General features: G+C 42.1%; 1 protein-coding gene across 5 annotated transcripts in view; it reads right to left on the reverse strand.

The window, feature by feature from the left end:
• Positions 1 to 8,086, reverse strand: part of ITSN2 (intersectin 2) — a 124,183-nt gene extending 116,097 nt beyond the window's left edge. For 2 of the 5 annotated variants that reach the window (XR_011255542.1, XM_069582669.1), the window contains exon 1: positions 7,603 to 8,073. The gene's annotated coding sequence lies outside the window, so the exon portion shown is untranslated. Of the gene's footprint in view, positions 1 to 748; positions 1,073 to 7,602 lie in introns of all 5 variants that reach the window. The other 3 variants (XM_069582665.1, XM_069582670.1, XM_069582667.1) reach the window with 2 other exon arrangements.
• Between the last annotated feature and the right edge of the window lie 900 nt (positions 8,087 to 8,986).

The raw sequence follows: 8,986 nt of genomic DNA on the forward strand, positions 1-8,986 counted from the left end.
TGCAACAGGTATTTAAAAAAAGACAGAAGATGGGCACCTAACTTTGCCTTAGGGAACTAGAAAGTTGTTAGATGAGTTATCCCAGAGAAAACAACCTCTAAACTAAGTAATGAAAAACTGAACAAAAGGTATCACCCATTAGGCTAGGAAAAGAGATTCTAAGGAACTGAGAACAGAAATGGGCAAGGACACAGAAGAAAGAACTGTTTGAGAATTTAAAACATACTGTCAGAGTACTTTGTAAATGGAGCTAATAACTGCACCTACCTCATAGAGATATTATAAAAGTTAAATGAGTTCATTAATATAATCAATTAGTATAGCAGGAGATGCAAGAGACACAGATTCAATCTCTGGGTTGGCAAGATCCTCTGGAATAGGAAATGGCAATCTGCTCCAGTATTCTTGCCATGGAAATTCCGTGGACAGAGGAGTCTGGTGGTCTGCAGTCCATGGGGTCACAAAGAGTTGGACACAACTGAGTGACTAAGCATGCGCGTGTGCGCGCGCGCACACACACACACGGTGATTACTATATAAACCCTAGCTATTTATCATTACGATTGATAAGAATTCATTTACAAAACTAAAATACAAACTTGGGAAAAAAATTTATATCTATAAGCAAAGAGTTACTATTCTTAATATTTAAAGAAATCTTAGAAATAACCAAGAGATGAACATGCCAATGAAGTGAGAAAAGGACAGAGACAAATATTTCTCCAAGAAAAAAACTTTTAAGTATTACCTTAATATTAGGGCTTCCCTGATAGCTCAGTTGGTAAATAATCTGCCTGCAACACAGGAGACCCTGGTTCGATTCCTGGGTCAGAAGATCCACTGGAGAAGGGATAGACTACCCACTCCAGTGTTCTTGGGCTTCCCTTGTGGCTCAGCTGGTAAAGAATCCACCTGCAATGCGGGAGACCTGGGTTCAATCCCTGGGTTGGGAGGATCTCCAGGAGAAGGGAAAGGCTACCAACTTCAGTATTCTGGCCTGGAGAATTCCATGGACTGTATAGCCATGAGGCTGCAAAGAGTTGGACACGACTGGCCGACTTTCACTTCACTCCTAATATTCAGAGAAAGAAAAATTAAAACAAGGGTCTTTATCAAATTATTAGATTTAAAAAGAAGTGTTCCTAAGGATGTGGGGAATCTGGTTTCATCTGGTTAAGAGAACACTTTGGTACTGACAAGTTTTTCTGGAAGACAACTTGGCAATACATTTACATGGGCCTTAGAAAGCATCCACACCTTTTGACCCAATATTACTGCAACTACTAGAAGTTTATTCTAAGGAAATCATCATAGATATAAAGACAGATATGGTTACAAGGATGTTAGCTGTGGCACAACTTAAAATAACAACAAAAACAACTATAAACTACATTAATGTTGAGAAACTACATGAGATAGTGATACGAGCACAGGCTATGGAGTCAGAATAAGTTCATAATCTATGGCTGCCACTTACTGGCTGCGGGATCTTGGGAAAAGTACTAAATTTGTCCTTGCTCAATTTTCTCAGCTATAAAATAAATAATGATAGAACAGCTCTTAAAGAGAGACTAAAGACTAAATGAGCAAAAGTATGTAAAGCGTCTCAAAAGTAACCAGGATACAGTAATATCAATAGACGTTAGACATTATTAACATCCAGTAGAAGCAAGACAATATTATTTAGCCAATAAAAATTTTATTGTAGATGAATATAAAGTAGAACCATGGTTTTGATAAATGCTACTAAACTAAAAAGCAGATAACAAAAGCAGAATATATAATTCCATTTTTCCCAAAGAAAAATTTCTAGATGAGATCTACCAAAATATTAACACTCAACATTTCTCCGGATAATATGATTATTAAGGACTACAATTTTCTTCCTTCAATTTCCCTGCAGCTTTCCAGTTTTACACAAGGAACCTTATGTTACTCATCATAACAAAAATAGCATAAACAAAAAGTCTATAGAATTTAAAAACAAACACAACATAGCACTTTTAGAAAAAATCAAATTAAGGTATCTATTCTATGCTATTTGATAAATAGTTTATCTGCTCTAGGTTCATGTTGTACCTGAGGTTTTTTGTTTTCTGGCTTAAGTTACTAGAAAATAGAAATAGAAAATAGAAATATTAAGAAATCTACTGGGTCCAAACATTTCTGTTAAACACAATGATCTGAAATACTATTAAATTAACTCATAAAATGTGTACAATAATCCTCCCAGTTTTGAATTCTTTAATAATTTTGAATGAGGCAAAGTCTTACTTCTCTCCATTTACCCCCACCCAACTGCCCACACATTCCCTAGCCCCATTTCCTATCTTACTTTTCTCCATAGCACTCAGCAAATTCTAACTCCTAGACATTTTTGTCTCTACTCCCCATTCCTGAATACAAGTAGCCCAGGGCAGGGTTTTTGTGTGTTTTGTTTACTGTTTATACTCTCAGTGGTTGGATCAGTTCCTGACATAAAGACACTCATTATTTGCTAGAAGAACGAATGAATTCAGTATCAAGAATTATGAGTGACTTCTGTTAGGTTTTACTTTTTAAAGAAGAAAGAGGCTGAGAATAAAAGTTAAAGCAGAGGGCAGAAAAAGAGGGAAGAGGAGCTTTTTTTCCCCCATTGAAACCCCTAGAAAGATAAAGTTGGGGTAAAGTCAACCTAACAAGGAAAGCAATAGTAAACATGGATATAAGAGGGAGCTATAAAGTGTCCTTTTTCAAGATGGGATGACCACCAGGTTATAAAGACTATAAAACCCAGGACCCGGAAAGGAGTGGTCAGAAAGCTTTGAGTTATTTATATCTATCTCAAACCTAAATGGCATGGCTCTTTGCATCTCAATAATCCAAGTAACTCAGCTTTCAGATAACAGTGGAACCCTAGATCCTGGATGTAGGAACTAAGATGCTGGAAGGAGGAAAAAACTTCAGTCAGATTCATGGAAGGAAGAGACTTCTCTGGCAGTCCAGTGGTTAGGACTCAACACTTCCATCATGAGTTCAATCCCTGGTCAGGGAACTAAGATCCCACATGCTGCACAGCCAAAAAAAAAAAGAAAAAAACATATATATATATATACACACACACACACACACACACACACACACACACACACACACACACACACACACATATATGGAATGAAGACCAGACACCAGAAGAAAGGAGAAGTGGGGAGGGAAAGTCTTCTAATACAGGTTGTCCAAGCATTTCACTGGAGCTTTAGCAGAGGTATAGCCTAAAACGCTTCTAGTGAGGAGAGGAGAATAAAGAGAAATTAAATCTCAAGTCTTCCTTACCATTCAGGTTTTCAGGGCTTACCATAAAGTTAGAGAATGAATGCTATGCAAGCATTCCTAGTCTGCTTCATTCTCAGCAAACTTCATTAATCTCTAAGCTCTCACTTATATTCACCAAAAAGTATTTCATACTCATTAAAAGGGCTTCCCACGTGACACTAGTGGTAAAGAACCCGCCTGCCAATGCAGAAGACGTAAAGGACACAGGTTCAACCCCTCGGTCAGGAAGAGCCCCTGGAGGAGGGCATGGCAACCCACTCCAGTATTCTTGCCTGGAGAATTCCATGGGCAGAGGAGCCTGGTAGGCTATAGTCCATACATAGCATTGCAAAGGCACAGTCCATAGGGTCACAAAGGGTCAGACACAACTGAGGCAACTTAGCACACACTCACTAAAAGTAAAGTCCTCAAATGTTGTATAAATTGTGAAATTTATTAATTTGACCTACTTAATTCTCATATATAAGCAATCACTCTTAAGTGTGAAGGAGGAGTGGCAAGGTGGTGAAGAAAGTGTCCAAATACCTATTTTTAAGCAAAAATGAAATGATACAGCAAGTTATCAGTGTCCTCCAAACTGTCCAAGCAAACCCTACTGGGTCCTTATCTATGTGGGCTCTGCAATTTGGCACTGTTCTTGGTCATTCTTTCCCATTATCAACCTCATAGTAGCCAAATACTCCTCACACTGAAAAGCAGAAGTTATTTAAGCATGTGGATTCAAAGATTCGAAGTAATAAACCAAAACAGTAGCTTCTTTTCCAGATATAGAACATTTGCTTCTTTTAGGCTATGCCTCCCACCCTCCCCCAAATTAAGGGGGCTAAAAATGCAAATTCTTTGTTGGGAGAAAGGATTGTGGCTAAATTCTCCTCTATTTTCCAGCCTTCTTTTATGGATTGTTTTGATGGTGAGATTAAACATTAAGAGCAAATTAAAAAAAAATAGAAAGAAGACTAAGTTCAGTTTTGAAATTTCTCCTTGAAATAAGTTGGAATAATAATATGTAACATTTATTAAGCACTTATACCAAGCAGAAATCACTGTGGCAAGGACTTTATATTACATACAACAGCACTATGAGATAAGTACTGTTATTTTCCCCATTTTACATATGAGGAAAGAGAAGCTTAGAGAATTAAAGTAAGTTGCTCAAAACAGATATAAGCAGGAGGCTTAACTTAAAGGCCTGTACCTTCAACCAGACCAAAATAAATAAAATTTTTATTGAAATACATATACTTTTTCTAAAATTAATATGCACTAGTGAAAAAAATGATCTAGAAAACATAAAACAGTTGCTTAAATAAAACAAGTTAAAAGTCTGCCATCTGGTATTAGATCTCTAAATGTCTACCATAACCACTGCTGAATAACTTCACAAACAAATCATTCAGTGTCCTGATATAACTGTGAAATTAATTTGTAAATTAATCTCAGAATATTTGAAAATGAAATATGGTGCTCTCTTAGAGTTGTAAAAATACATTATTTCTTGATGCATTCGCTCAGATGTGTTCTTTTTCTGCTCAATTTCCTTCCCCCCTCCCCCACTTCCTCTCTGCCTGTAGATCATTTAAGACTAGTTCAGTTCCTCCTTCTCAAGAATACCTATATGCACACTACCCAACAGGACTCTAATTTAGTCGCCGTGTTCTGTAGGTAGAGAATGGTAAAAAGTAAAAAATAAACTCAAGTAAAAAATACAGCGTTTCTGATGCAGCTTCATCTATAGGACTATTCTTTTACAGAACTAATCCTAAACATTATTTTTATACTTCACACTTGGAATCCAGCCTTTAACAATTGGCACACAAAAATGTCTGCCTATTTTTAGCCTTTCTTCATAAATATTAATAGTTATTCCATACATTTTTCCATAAATAAGGTACTGAAAATACCAGAATATAAAAAAAGAAAAACAGGCACACGCACTGTTGTATGGTAATAAGATACCACCATATTTTGAGTAAGGTAATTAGCTTATTCTGAATCATTTCTGGAACTTGTTAATGCTTTACAAGTAAATATAGTACATAAAAATGCTACTTATTGATGGAATAATACGTATCAAAACTTTCATTCATTTACTCAACAAATACTGAATGCCCAAATAACCTTTTGTTTAAATTTCTGGACCAAGATGAATGTACCAGTTAAGGAACAGGTGCTGAAGTTAGAAGAATCTTGGTTTGAAACCTGGCTTACTAGCTCAGTGACCTAGAGTAACTCAGTTAACCTAAAGAAGCTCTGTTAACCTCTAGGTTAACATTTCACTTATCTATTTGATGGGTGGGAAAGAACTACTCATTGGATCTCTGTGAGCCTAAATGATTATATAACACAACACAGAGCCTGGGAGGCAGTAAGTGTTCAATAAATGACAAAAATGGTAAATATATTTTAATACTGAGGAAAGTAGCTGAAGTAGATACCCAATAAATGGTCTTTTTGTCTTACTAGATAGAAATTTTGAAACTCTGCATTAAAGATAAAAACCTTAAGGTTATGTAAGAAAATTTACACTTTAAAAAAGAGATACGGTAAGTCTATAGAGTGAAAAAAATAAAGGAAGAAAGAGATGGGCAAAGAAGGTCTTGAAAGCTGCTGAGTTTGGGTGATGGATGTATAGAAGTTCCTTTTACTATTCAGATTTCGTGAAAATACAAAATTTTTAAAAACTATAATTCTATTCCCAGCAATTGTATAACACATTTTCTCATATTCTAGTGAGATCTGGATTTTAGCCATGAGATATGCTGAACTAACAACAGTACCTCCCTCCTCAATAATTCAGTACAGGTCAAGTTTTCTCAAACAATTTCTTGTTATAAAGGTAAGCAAAAAAACAATTACATGCATTAAAGTATTTTAAAAAATGCAAGCTTTCGTGAGGCTCATTACTACTACATTAAATCAGCAGCCATGCACATTTTTTTCCATGGCCTCCAAAAAAAACACAAAATTCTGTTTGTCCTTAAATGAAGCTTTTAGAATTAACTTTCACCTTACCTACTTTTGAAGTAATAAGGAATATATGCCAAGCATATCTCAATAAAGCTGGAGGAAATAAATTACAAGGGAATCGTAGGCACAGCCAAAGAAACCTAGCACATCAAAATTGCTACTATCTTTAAATTTTGAGAGACGTCATTATTAATTTATGTAAGGGGTTTGCGTGATGTTTCTAGATTGTATTTAGGTTTTACCACTGATTAACAACATAGCAAAGCAGCACAGGCAGAGAGGCAATTACTTTTCTTAAGAGGCTTAAGAAGCTTAACCTGGAGTCTATGCTACCTAAATCAAGCTGACTAGGACAACACAAAATTTCAAGGCACATTCGCCTATTTCTGGGTAAGCAAGTAAACCCTAGCAAAAACAAACTAGTGCATTTAGCAAAGCAAACATTTTTGTGTTAAGTTTAATTCCTATCACAAAGTATTATATCAAAAATATTCCTAATTAATACAAGTCTCAAGTGAAGCATACTTGCCATCAGCAATCACTCGACTATAACGCACAGGATTAATAAATCCAAATACATCATCTTTTTACAAAATGCACAGCCATCTGCATTTCAGCCTCGGTTTACCCATTCACTATACACATGCAGGCGTCTTCAAAAAGAATTATAAAAGCAATCAACTTTTACTCTGGTCCAAGAGATTACAGCTCTCCGTGCTTCCTGTATACCCTAGAAGTCAATAACGCTGAACTCAAATTGTAACATTTCCCAACTTTGGTTTAATGAGAGCGGCAGACTCAGAGCATCCGCCCACTGGCCTCTCGTGACTCGGGCTACTTTGACGCACTGGGATGCGGCTCACCTGACATTCCGCACCAACCATTGCCAAGGAGGAAAACCAACTCTGTGAAAATAAAATGGGGCCCCGAGGAAGCGGGCGGGTGCACCTCAGGGCTGGCTCGCTTCTGCCCACACCCCGAAAGCGAGGGGGCCCGCCGCCGCGTCCGCACCTGCCAGAAGAGGCCGCGGCCGGGGTCCAGGGTTTGGCCGCGGGGAAGAGGCAGCCCGGCCCCGGCTCCTGGCTGTCCGCCCTGGCCGCGCCGCGGGGGCAGGAACCCGGGGCCGGAGGTTTCCGCCCGGCGCCGCCAAGACTGCCAGGGGCCTAGTTCGGGGGCCTCCGGGGCTCCCGAGGGCCCTTCCGCATCGTGCGGGGCGCGCAGCCGCCTCCCAGCCCGACCCGCGAGCCTCCCCGCGGCGGACGCGGTAGCGCCCGCACCTGCCCCGCGCCCTGCCGCAGCCCGGGCAGCCGCTTCACCCACCTGGCGCGCCCGCCGCGCCTCCCGCACGTCACAGCGCGACCCTGCGCCCCTCGGCACCAGCGGCGCGGGCGCGGGCGGATGCCGGGAGACCTGCTCGGCAGCCGCCGCCGCCGCGCCTGCTTCGTCGTCAGGCCGCCGACAGCGAACCTGTTGCGCAGCCTGTCACGGCCGCTCGGGCTCCGCGGCGCCGCCTCAGCCCCACAACATGGCGGCCACGGCCTCCGCAGGAAGCCGGGGGGCGGGGAGGGAGGCGACGGGCCGGGCAGTTGACGGCCCGCCCGCCCGTTGGCGGGCACCGACTCGTACTCCCTTGGGAACCCGAAATTGGCCCGGGTGCGGCTCATCACCCCCGAAGTCCCGAGGCCGCGGACCCCGCGGGCCTGGTCCACATGCTCGTCTCTTCCCTCGGGGAGGCCCTGAAGCCCTGGACCCGGCAGCCCTTCCTGGAGGGGTGCCGACCCACCTGGCTCCTCCTCCCCGAGGTGACATGTTGGGGTTGGGTGATGCGTTTCCTGCCACCGCAGACCCCAAGGTTTCGGAAGAGGGCCAAGGGGTGTCCAGCACGTCCCTGATGCAGGCGCCCCACCCCAAGTCCCTGTGGGGTTCTCCCTGGAGCCCTCTCACCTGGGAGCTCAAGTCCCCTGGAATGGGGATGGGGCGGGCATAGGTTATTCCCACCTTTGCTCATGGGTGTGTTACGGGCCTTTCCTTCAAATACCCCAGAAGGACTCACTTTCGTCGTACCTAACAGTCGTCCCGGAGAAGGCAGTGGCACCCCACTCCAGTACTCTTGCCTGGAAAATCCTGTGGACGGAGGAGCCTGGTAGGCTGCAGTCCATGGGGTCGTAAGAGTCGGATACGACTGAGTGACTTCACTTTCACTTTTCACTTTTATGCATTGAAGAAGGAAATGGCAACCCACTCCAGTGTTCTTGCCTGGAGAATCCCAGGGATGAGGGGAGCCTGGTGGGCTGCCATCTATGGGGTCGCACAGAGCCGGACACGACTTAAGTGACTTAGCAGCGGCAGCAGCAACAGTCGTCCATTCAGCGTCCCTCACTATAACAAATAAAAAAGGAAAAGAAAGGAGCCTTCCAGCCCCCATCCACACGCAGGGCATCTACCTCGAATACTCTGGCCAAGCAGTAAGAAGATAGTCATCTCTCCGTGAATTCCACGACCTGCGGCCCCCCACCCCCTTGCTGAACTTTCTTCCCCACCTGAGAGCCGCCTGACAGGTGAAGCTCAAATTCAGCATCTGTTTTTTCTCCCCTTTCAGCTCCTAGTCTCTTCACAAAAGACTAAATAACTCAAGTCACCACCATTTATGGGGGGCTTGCCCTTGACACAGCACTCCTTAAAGAGAAAGGCTTTTTGTTATTTG

Source organism: Ovis canadensis, chromosome 3, assembly GCF_042477335.2.
Source record: "Ovis canadensis isolate MfBH-ARS-UI-01 breed Bighorn chromosome 3, ARS-UI_OviCan_v2, whole genome shotgun sequence".
NCBI lineage: Eukaryota > Metazoa > Chordata > Mammalia > Artiodactyla > Bovidae > Ovis > Ovis canadensis.